Here is a 12,396-nt window from a genome sequence, read left to right as displayed (position 1 = left end):
AAAAAAGGACACTATGAACTCATCTACAAAACAGAAACAGACTCTCAGACTTAGTAAACAATTCTATGGTTACCAGGAAAAGGGGATGGGAGGGGATAAATTTGGGAGTTTGAGATTTACAAATGTTAGCCACTATATATAAAAATAGATTTAAAAAAATATTTCTTTGGTATAGCACAGGGAACTATGCTGAATACCTTATAATGACCTTTAATGGAAAAAATATGAAAATGAATATATATATATATATATATATATATATATATATATATATACGTATATGCAAGACTGGGACATTGTGCTGTATACCAGAGATTGACACATTGTAATTGACTGTATTCAATAATAAATAAATAAAATTTTAAAATTAAATAAAATTAATTAATTTAACACATATATTACCTATGTATATAGACCAGGGACCAACAAACTGCAGCCTGCAGGCCAGAACTGGGCAGCTGCCTGTTTCTGTAAATGAATTTTTGTTAGGAAATAACAGCCATGCTTGTTCATGACACACCATCCATGGCTGATTTCACACTACAACCACAGAGCTGAGTACTTGTGACAGAGACAGTGAATCATTTACTAAAGACTAAAGTATCTCCTATCTGGCCAACTTTAAAAAACTTTGCCAACTCCTCATCTAAACAAAAAAGATAATATAAAGGAAATGAATCTACTTTCAGATTTCCAAACTCTAGTAAAAATCTGGGGGGGAAACCCTCCAAGCTCCTGGCTAGGTGGTGTCTTCTCAGTCCAAGTTACCACCATGGGTCTACACTTCTTCTGGCTCTTGACGTGAGAGAAGGAAGGCCCTGAGAAATGCAAGTCACATCAGTAGAGCTAATTAATATTCAGCCAATATCCAGGAGAAAGAGAAGAAAAGAAAATCAGGATGGAAAAGTTGGGCTGGGTCACCCATTTTGATAAAAGTCCATCATAGAAATTCAAAATGAATTCTGTATGACCCACTGTTAGCCAAATGGATGATAAAAAGCACCAGCTGTGAGAGCCAGAACAGGTGTCTGAAATATCATGCTCTTCTTCAATGAGGAAAGACAAGTCACAAATAAGAAGTATGTCATTAACTTAAAAAGTGTGACTGCTACAAATGAGTTTTTAAAAATTTATTTTCTAAACTTCAGTGAACTTTATGGTCGGGGATTATCCTGAAATCTATAAAAGTACTGGCAGCATTCCCGCTCCGCTCAGCACACCGTGTGGTGCGGGGATAACAATCAGCACTGTTGCTACTTTTGCAACAAAACACTTGAATTGCGCATAATGTGGGGGCAGGGATCACCTGTTTTGCCTTCTAAAATCAAATACACAAAAAGCAGCACATGTTAGAAATTTACTAAATGACATATCAGGTGGAAAAAAAATAATCTCAAAATATATGTGCTTCAATTCATACCCATAAAAGCTTGGGTACCGATTACCACAGGATCCAGCCATAAACCATTCAATTGTAAGATTAGAAATGAATGTGACAGAGTCCTCTTTAAAATGATGGAGCCCAGAGAAATAATAATTTTCAAAATGTATACTAAAATCCTTCTATTCCACGTTGAGCTGTATGACGACAAACACGGGGGATGGAATCTGACCCACCGTACAATCAACCCTGTGGTGAAGCAAGGTTACTAACACAACCATTTAAAAACCATGCACGTGCACAGCCAGCAAAGAAAGAAACCAAGTTCGAACTTCTTGATACACATCCACTTATTATATTCTTTAGGAAGTAATCTATTTTTTAACTAAAAGTAAAATTGGATGAAAAAGATGCCCCTTGGAGAAAACTAAGAACAGTAAGCAGATTTCTTCCTGTTTGTATTTACTGACTGTTCCCTTCAATAATTTTATCCTACAGGAATTATCCAACCTAGAAAATCAAACATACTCCATGGGGTGAATTCTTGGAGGGAGAAGAGCAATGCTGTGCAGCAAACCAAGCTCTGGCCCTTTCGGTTCCTCTGCCTTCGAAATTCTGTGTAAAACAGAGGCCCTTATAGAAAGTGGTGCTTTCACTCGTTCATGCCACATTATCTACAAAGTACGCCAGACACTCATACACGACAGAGCAAAAAGGACCGTGAAAGATTTCAGTCTAAAATGGGACTGGAGGACAGGGAAGGGAGAATCTCAGTCACACGCCCCTAGAAAAACAGAACTAAGAACTGAGAGGCTGATTTGCCATAATTACAGAAGATAGAAACCTGTCTCCTGACCAATGAACAAACGTCCGTCAAGAATCCCTCCCCATACTTGAGCCAACGAACTCACTGCCTGGGCTCTGGCTGGACCTCCTCCTCTTTTCACTCCCTGAGCATAAAAAGGGCCACCCCAAACCCTCAACGGACTTCCTGAATTACAATTCCTCTGCTATTCCTGAATAAATGCAATTTCTGGTCATTTGAGCTTGCCTCAGTTTACCTCCTTTGTTTAGGTTGACACTACAAATAAGTAAGTTATGTGCCAACATTTGCATGGAATCCTTTCCCAGGGAAAGCACGGAGCCGTGACGTGGTCATGGACACACCACCAAGTGGCCACGACGGTGTCACCTCCAAGAATTGGCAGTTTTCTGACCCACAGCTTTTCCTACTGTCTCCACTTCCATTCCACTCCATCCAGAAAGATGTGGGGAGGGAGGGCTGGGAAAAGAATGTGCTAATTACACCAGTAAAACCAAGAGTAGCAAACAGATCAAGAAAGAATGGCAATAAGCCCGGAAGCACACATCCCACAGAGTCGGTGCCCCAGCCAAGTAATTCCCGAGCTAATCCACTTTCCATCCCATCCTCTACCTTCTTTCCCTCCAAGTGTTCATAAGATTATTAAATACAGGTAACTCCTGACCGTTCAAAACAATTCACTTAGTAGATTCTTCAGGTCTTCCTTTCCTCAGTTACCCTGGCTTTCCTTCCAGCCCTCCTCCTCATGAAACCAAGGCGTATTTATTGAATGGCTGTGCTGGGTTCTGTGATAGAAACGGGAAAGATCTAAACAGTCATCACTAGTATTCACTGGGTACTTACTACATGCCAGGTGTTATGCTAAATGCTTTATCAATTCATCCCATTTAATCTTCAAGATAACCCCCAGAGGTAGGTACTGTTATTATACATGAAAAACTTTAACCTGTGACCTTGAATAAATGTCCTAATCTCCTAAATAAGTGGAGGAGATGGGATTGGAATCCAGTTTAGGACGAGAGTGCTCCAAACCGCTCTGGGGAGACCCAGTCTCTGGGGAGACTCGGACGCCTGTGTTCATCACAGACCCGTGTTTCCATGGTAAACACGGGGACACAGCACACCTCCACATAACATTTAATTTGCGTGGGGACATACAGGGCATGCTGCCTATTATGATACATGTGTTAGGTCCTCTGAGGGAGAAAATGCAGAACTGATGGTCAAGGAAGGAAGGTGTCTGAGAGGAATGTCATCTAACTCTGAACAGCATTCTAGGAGAGAGTAGAGCTTAGCTGGGAAATCACAGTTCAGGAGCAGAAGCAGCAGTGCGCACAGAGCTCCGGGGTGAGACAGAGCACGGACAGCTGGGGGAACTGAGGTCTTCAGCAGGGGTGAAGGATGGGGTTTGGAGGAACAGAAAGAAAAGTGGGTCATGAGCTCAAAAAGAATGAAAGTGTTGAAGGCAGGAGGCAGATGATGGAAGTCCAAGGAATTTGGACTTCAGTAGGACAGAAAAAACCACTAAAAGGCTTTATGTAGGAAAATGATACATCAAATGTGCAGGATTTCTCAACTGCTGACACTTGGCACTCGCTAACTCTTTGTTGGGGCAGAGGTCCTGTAAAATGCTTGGCAGCATCCCTGGCCTCCACCCATTAGATGCCAGCTGTACCCTCCCCCCATTATGGCAACCAAAATTGTCTTCAGACATTGCCAGATATACCCTGGAGGGCAACACGGCCCTGAAACGAGGACCACAGGGCTAGAGTAAGGAGACTGGACTGGAGACTGGTAATCGACAGACCCAAGATGATAACTGGAAAGGCTGATGTGATAAGCCAAGCAAGTGATGGCTGATCAGATAGGAGATTTTCCTGATTCCTCTCATATAACATAGCCTCACAATCTGACCCCCGAGAATCACCTAGAGGACAGTCCAAGCCCACCCTGTGCAGAATCCTCTCTACCTCTGAAGCCCATCTCCCCCAGCAGTGCCATCATCTCCCCTCCCCAGCACGGACCCTGAAGGCCTCATCAGCACAGCCTTCCTCTCACTCTATCACATGGTCCAGTGCCTGCTTCCCAGCACTTCCCCCACAATCCCGGGGGACAACAAATCTCAGCCAACACCCTGAGCTTCTCAGTTCTAATCACTCTGTAGACTGGACTTTGGAATCAGGAGCCCAGCCCCACCTCTCAGATCTTAAACACAATATCCTCTGGCCACAGCCACCCATGAATCCATTCTCTCTCCATGCTCACTCCACCCACTCTTCACTGTCCTTAAGAACTTTAATCCCAATTTACTACTCGCCACTTTATCCTAATTTACTAGATTTATATGCTTGTCTTTTTAGCATATAACCCATGGACTATACTGGTAGTCCCTGTTCCTTTGCCCTCGATCAATTGCCACCATGATGTCCCAAAGGATCACAAATTCCAGAAGTCCAGAAGAAAGTGATCATCTTGCGTGAAACCTGCTCTCACTTCTGTATTCTGACGCTTACTAGAGTATCACCATCCACCCAGACATGTGAATCAGAAACCGAGGAAATCATCGACTCCTTTGCTTCTCCACATCCAATCGGATATCAAGTCCTGACAATTCTAAATCCTAAATATTCCTCAAATCTATCTCTTCCCATCTCCACTGCCTCCATTTCAGTGTAGGCACTTTTACTGAACACCCAGACACTCATTTTAAATTTCTTCAATCCACTCACCATTCTGCCACCAGAATAAATTTTTTTAAATAAATGCCAATCTGTTTATGGCTTAACTACTCAAAATTATTTAAAGCACATAGTATGACATCAATGTCCTTGTTTACATGTCTGGCCTCCTTTCCACCTGTCAGTCTCCCAATTTACAATCTAGAAGTTCTTATAAACTATGGTCACCTGCATCTCCATGCCTGGTATACATACTTCTCTTTTTATAGCCGATCCCTGCAAAAAACTCCTAGGTGTCTCTCAAGGTCTTGCCCAAGTGTTATTCCCTGAGCTACCAAGGAGACTCAGTTACCCCTTCCCTTCCCTTTTGCTCCCCCTACATGCACATCTCCACTGGGACCCGAAACATGGTTATGACCTGGGGTGACAGTTTACATACACTGAACACTTATCATATACCCCATACTGTGCGAAGTGTTTTACTTGTATTCATGCTTTCTTCTTACTCAGAAACCACTATATTACTCCTCATTCTACAGAAGAAACAAACTTTGAGAAATTAAGCCATTTACTTAAGTTTGCACAAAAATGGAAAATCCAGGGCTCAAATCCAGAACAGTCTGACTACAGAGCTGACTTCAACTACTAAATTCCAATAATTTGTTTATATGTCTTATGTAAGTCAGTGTCAATCAGTAAGATATTTAGAATACAGAGAGAAAAAAAGAAAGGAAAGTTATATGTTTCTTCTAAGAGGAAAGAAAAGAAAGAAAGGGAACGGAAGGGAAGGGAAGGCAACCAAAAACTTTGTTGTGCTGGATGTGGGCTCCCTTTGTAAGAAAGGGATAAACCAAATGAAAATTAAATTAAATATAGGATACTTTTGAGTGATTGTTTATTCAGATAACAGGATCCATTTGAACTTGACCCCATGACCATCCTAGTTTGAGTGGTCTGGGCACTGTGATGTTAAGGAAATGAAATCAGAACACAGTCCTGCCTCTGCAGGGCAATATTTACAGTATCCATATCTTCTTCAACTTTTGCCATAAATGTATCAATAAAACATTAACCCTAAAAATATACCCTAAGGATAAAAGTGAACCTACTGGGAGATGGAACAGTCCAGGCTTGGACTAGATGGAGGGGACGGTAGAGGCACTAACAACAGGCGAGGTGGCAGGAGATAGGATGTGAAGTTGATGGAACAACAGCAGCAAATCAGAAAGCTTACTATTTAAGTTTCAAAGCAGATTACTAAAGGGAAACCAGAAAAACAATATTAACTATACTGGGAGGAATGGGGAGGGGCAGGGAAGGCGGTACCTAAATCCTCACCACGACAGCCAGAAGGTGGCAGTAATGTTGACGACTGCATCTGCAAACTTAAAAATACCAGAAGTCAAAACCAGCTAAACAAGAGCAGGGACAGCACATGGGGGAGACACTGACAGTGGGGGGGTGGGGCGAGGAGCAGGGCTGCTGCATGACTTCCAGCCTCCCTGCCTTTCACCAAGGTCAATGTGGTACTTTAGATCTTTTAAGTCTCTCAAATTAAAAAAAAAAAAAACTATACAAGTAAAACTGAGAAAGGATTACAGCTTCAATCTTCTTTAGTTACCCTTCTTATAATGGATTTATGCAGTGATTACCTAGGTAAAGGAATGGATAGAAAACATGGCTACTAAATGAATTTCAGAAAATGAAATCTATTTTGCTACTGACCTCTAAGTGGACATTAGAGATAAGTCTGCAGAAAAAAGAAGTATATCAGCTAAAATGATTTTAAAAGCTGATCTGGAAATTAAGTATAATTTTAACACCACAAATAAAACAACTTTTGAGAGTTAATACTGTACATAATGTTTCAAAAGTAAAAATAGAGCCCTGCACACACACATGCTCTTCGAGCTGAAAGACACGTCATAGCTTTTATTGCTTCTCAGGAAAATACTTGTGTAGGTTTGACTAAATAGCATCTGAGTATTCTTCCTGCTCTGAAAAAAAAAATGAATACAAATACAAATGATCATTTCCATTGGTCAATCAAATCTCCACTCTCACTCTCGAGGACAGTTGAGTAGAGTGCATTCCATTCATTTCCTGGGTGTGTCTGCTCTTGTTATTGATTAATGACATCTTTCAACAGGTTCGAGATCATGTTTCTTTTATTCTTTTTGGCCTGAATTTTTATGTCTTCCTCCTCTTTAATTTTAGCCTCACTAACCCAAACACTCATCCAAACCTACGCCCGCTTACATACACACCAAGGAGCTCCTGCCCATGTGGGCAGCATGCAGACCACTACATATACAGCAAATTGGCACATCTGCCAAATTCAAAATAGCCCAGCATCCAGAAATACTCTACTAAAAAGATATTTAAGGTCAGTTCTATTGGATTAAGTGGATATAACCATATAGTCCTGCCAAAATGCTTGGGCCAAGTAAACTTGCTCTTTTAAATTTTTTAAATATATTTTTATTGAAGTATAGTCAGTTTACAATATGTCAATTTCTGTTATACAGCATAATGCTTCAGTCATATATGAACATGCATATATTTGTTTTCATATTCTTTATCCCCTTAAGTTACTACAAATAAACTTGCTTTATTTTTTGTGACGTAAAGAGTTGAAGTGAAATCTGACATAGTTAATGATTGAAGAAATCCTAGAAGAGCTCACTAATGGATAATCAACAATTATATAAGATAATTTAGTGGTTTGCTGAAAACAGGTGCTGATGAATATGACCCAGAAAAAGGGATCTCAAAATGAATAAAGGCATTCTAAGAAAAAGTATCTTAAGGGACCACATACTAATTCTTGCAAAATGACCTCCATCCACACCTAACAGGCAATGAGCCAGGGTCCGAGGTCCACAGTAGGCTGAGGACTGGTGATACCTCGTCCACAGGTTGCAAGCCAATGGCCTGAAACTTCAAATTACGTGATGTGTCATAATAGTGAATGTTTTGCTATTTCTAAAGATTTAGAAACCACGGTAAATATTTCAGGAGAGATTTTTCCCCACACTTGAGAGAGATGACTAGACCAGGTTCCAAAAGGAAAAAAATCTTTCCCCAGACCACAAAAAATACCATGATCCACAACCCAGCGGTACGACCTACCAGGCTGCAAGCACGAGCACGATTCATATGTTTTCCCCGACTGTCTTCAGAACTGCTCTAGCTTAGAATTTTGTTTGAAACATACAACAAAAACAAACCAACAAAGCAAAAGGCAAATGTGAGGATAATGGGCAATGCTACTCAGCCATTAGAGGAACGCAATCTTTCTCATCTCTGAAAGCAGGGCTACAAAAAGGGCTCTCAGCCCTTTTGATGGCTGAAATAATTTTAAGTGTCATGGCCCTAATTTTGATCAGCTAATAAAGTGAACATTCCACTCAGCAAAAAGCAAAAGCTAATGTGTGTCAGGTAATATGCTAGGTATTAGTTTTCTCAATAAACAGAATTTTATTCAAGAAAATATAGAACACCATATACTTCTGTCCTTATAATATTTTCCTCCTAAAATTGACTTGTCTTCTCTACCTCAGTAAATGGCACTACCATCCACCCAGCCACTTAAAATCAGAACCAAGGAGCCATCTTTGATTTCCTTTTTCCATTGCCCCCATTCGAGACCCACCAGAAGAACCAGCAGCTCTGCCTCCAGAATTCATCCCACACCCACTGACCCTCTGTCACCTCCACCACCACCACATCTCGCTCCACTCCTGCCATCGGTCCCTCTGGTGTTCTGGCTTCTGCTTCTGCTCCTACACAATGCTGCCCAGAGACCAGGCCATGAGATCCACGTGCAGTATGGAACAAATACGTACTTACCCCGCACAAAGCCTTCCAAAAGCTCCCACTTGAAAAAAAAATCCATTTTCCTTCCATAGCTTTCAAGACCCCAAGTGTTCTGGCTCCTGAGGCCTTTCTTTCTGTCCTCATCTCCCAAAACAGCAGCTACAGAGGCCTGCAGGCTGTGCTCTGCTTAGGTCATGCCTGCCTGCGCTCCCTGAGCCCTGTGCACCTGCCCCGGGGCTTCCTGGAATGACCTTCCCTCCAACCTGACCTCATGGCTCCTCACATTACACGTGAGACTTGCTTCACTCCACATTCACCCCACCCCACTCCCATTCACTGATCACAGTACTTGAATTTATTTCCTTCATAGTGCTTATTAGAATCTGATGGAAGTTCATTACCTATGCTTTCATTTGTTTTTGTTTTTGTTTTCGATCTGTCTCAGCCCACTGGGAAGAGGATATAAATTTCAGAAGAACAGAAATCATATTTCTCTTGCTCATTAATGTATCTCTGGAGCCTGCAACACTGCCTGGCATGTTGAATGAATTCAGTAAACATCTGTGAGTGAATTAACATTATCACTCAAAGCTCTTTGCCTTTCAGTATTCTTGAGATTTTAACCTAGTCAAAATGTGAGAGAAAATGTGAAATCCTTTCATCTTTTCTATAGCATTTCTAAAGCACAATCTTAGGCCCTAAAAATGTATACAATTCCATGGACCTAAATCAAAAGGGTTGACAGAAGTAGGCTAAACTGCATGAGTAAGGTCTCCAGATCAAAACTCTAGTGCTCTTATTAGGAGTGTAGACAGAGATGAGGAGGGGAGGGGAGGGGAGGGGGAGGTTTCTTCTCAAGAAAGGGAGCAAAGCTGGGGTGGGGAGTGCGCCGGTTGTGAGCTCTTCCCACAGGGTGTTCTGTCTCAAAGGGCCACCGTCCTGGAGAGAACTGTTGGTTAGAAGTTCTCTCAGCAGTGATTTTCTGGAAACCAGCAGAGGGGCTAATTACCAGAAAGTTCTCTCCCTACAGAAAAGCGCCTGCCTCCCCACTGCCCCACTAACACCTCAGTTCACATAACTCCCTGTGCTGTTACCTCTGCTGGGCTTTGGAGAAAATTCTTGACTATGCGAACCATAAATACACACTTCTGTGCTGAAACGCTATTTAAGTGTATGGAATAACATCTGTTACTAGAGCACCTTTAATTTCATATTTGTTTTGGATTAGGTTGGATTAGGTTTGGATTTGGTAGAGAGAAAGTACAGAGCCAACAAATAAAGGAAGGAGTAAATGCAGTCACAAAGCTGGGGAAAGGAATTCCCCGTTCTGAGGAAATTTCTTCATACCATCGCTAAGGGACTATGTATTTTGCTTTTCACTCTCCATGTCACACCCAGGTGCCTTCCAAAATGACAAGTGGGAGGGGTCACTAGTCTAACACAAGAATGGAGTGAGGTGGGGGGTAAGAAACAGACTGTTTCTTGATTCAGCGATTTTTAAAATGGAGGAATAGGATTATTCTATTCTTTTCAGCTTATTCCAAGTCCACATTTATTGACTGATAAGACTATTTCTGTTCTTTTTTTAAACTTTTGGGGAGGGGGCAGTAATTAGGCTTATTTATTTGTTTTTAAAGGAGGTACTGGGGATCGAACACAGGACCTCGTGCATGCTAAGCATGTGCTCTACCACTTGAGCTATACTCTCCCTTGAGACTGTTTGAGCTCTAAAGGAGGAAAATGCAGTCAACTTGGGAACAGTTTTAATCAAAAAGCAATTGTTAGGGGGAGGGTATAGTTCAAATGGTAGAGCACATGCTTAGCATGCACAGGGTCCTGGGTTCAATCCCCAGTACCTCCTCCAAAAGTAAATAAATAAATAAACCAAATTATCTAAACCCCCGCCCCCCCAAAAGCAATTGTTAGACACGGCTAGTGTTTGCCTTTGTACCGTATTTATTTTACTTCCTAGTTGCAAACTGATATATCTCCTAGAACACAGCTCCATAAAGCTTTCAGCCCACCACATTCCACAGGTTCTCTCTATAATAACACACACCTCTCAAAAAGGAAAAGGGAGGGAAAAAAACTTAGTTGTTAATTCTTCTCATAGGAGAAAAAGATCTACCAAGCAGTGATTAACTCCATGTCATAAATGAACAGACAGGTCACTCGATCAGTCTTAAGAAGAAAGCGTCACAAGTCACAGTACATCCTGAGGAACCTTCTTTCCACACGGGAAGTATCAAAAAGATCTCACAATATTTTATGTGACTTACGTCCCTAATACCGAAAGGAGACCGCAGTTACGACGGATAAAGCAGAGGAATTAGAAAAGCAGACACATACAGACATTTTATTATTTCCTGTCACTTCCTGATCCCAGCCAGGGCTCATTCTCATTGTCTTCCAAAACGCACATTATCGCCCGTCTCGTTCAACAGCGGCTCCACGGAGAGGAGACCGGCGTCAGAAGCCCTGAGTAACCGGAACTAACCCGCGTGGGTGAGCCAGCGTTCTGCCTCCCAGACACCGGGCGCCACACGAGTGAGCCGCGCAGACCTCCAGTTGCCTCACGAGAATGTCCTATGTAATAATTCTTACACACGTGGGTTTAGATGCACACTCATCACAACCTCCCATGTCACACACATACCACATACCTGAGAAAGGTTAGCAATACTCTGACCTGAAAACGATAATCCAGCTGCTCTGTTATTCATTATGAATTATGAAATGGCTTTGGAATTACTGTTCGGCAGTATTAGCGCTCCTGGTGAATGGGAGCCGGGGGAGAAAGCAGACAGCGCTGCTTCGTGTCACCAGTCAGTACACAGACGAGTTATGAATACACTGAGATCGCATTCCGGGCCCTGGGAAACCCCCCGTCCACGGGGAACACAGCTCTTGCCCTGTGGAGCTGCTTCTGAGGGCACGTCTGTGACCAGCAGAGTCAGAAATACTGGCCCAGAACCACCTTAAAACCATCGGGCTAGCAAAGTGTCAAGAGTGGCCATCTGTTAAGAAAAGGGCGTTTGGCAAATGTACTGACGAAAACCCTAGTGAAAAAGGAAACAAACCAGCTGAGCGGCAGAGGGGAGGAGGGCCTGCGTCACATACGGGTTTTTAAATTATAGGCTGATTGGGGCCGACCCACAGCACAGTTGCTATTCCGACTGCGGTGGGCCTCCGAGCCAGTGAGTGCTGTGGAGTCTCCTACTTACGTCAAACGGAGCTGAGCTGGACTGGGCACTCTGCCCGCACGGTTCCCCAAAGCAGTCACTGAAAGGAAGGAGGAGACGCATGGCAATGATCCGCGAGCAAAGCTGCTCTGCTTCTTCTGGAGGCCCGTTCTCCTGCTGGCTGAACAGCTTCTCCAACAGAGTTCGTCCTGCGGGTGAGACACGGTCATTAGGCGGGAGCACTGGCATGTCCCCTGGCTCAGAACTCCCCCGAGGAGAGGCCAGCAAACACAGCCTGTGGAACACTGTTGCCAAGGCTACGGACTTGCGCAGAGAGAGCTCTGCAGTCAGGTCTGGGACACCACACTGGACAGGGGAGCTCTGGTTCACTCCCCCATCCTCCAAAACAACTCCTACTCCCAAAAAGGATGGGCCCCGTTATGAGTCCTACCTCTTCTTGTACCTGCAGAAGCGCCCGGCCTTCTGGATTTCATTGGAAACCCCCCTTCTGCT

The 12,396-nt window shown here is 42.9% G+C and overlaps 1 pseudogene; it reads right to left on the bottom strand.

Moving 5' to 3' along the window:
- Positions 1-12,152, bottom strand: part of LOC135321891 (formin-2-like) — a 58,937-nt pseudogene extending 46,785 nt beyond the window's left edge.
- Positions 12,153-12,396: the final 244 nt, after the last annotated feature.

The sequence above is a fragment of the Camelus dromedarius genome, chromosome 8 (assembly GCF_036321535.1).
Source record: "Camelus dromedarius isolate mCamDro1 chromosome 8, mCamDro1.pat, whole genome shotgun sequence".
Lineage (NCBI taxonomy): Eukaryota > Metazoa > Chordata > Mammalia > Artiodactyla > Camelidae > Camelus > Camelus dromedarius.
The sequence above is the reverse complement of the archived record's forward strand: the minus strand, read 5'-3'. Positions and strand labels throughout refer to the sequence as shown.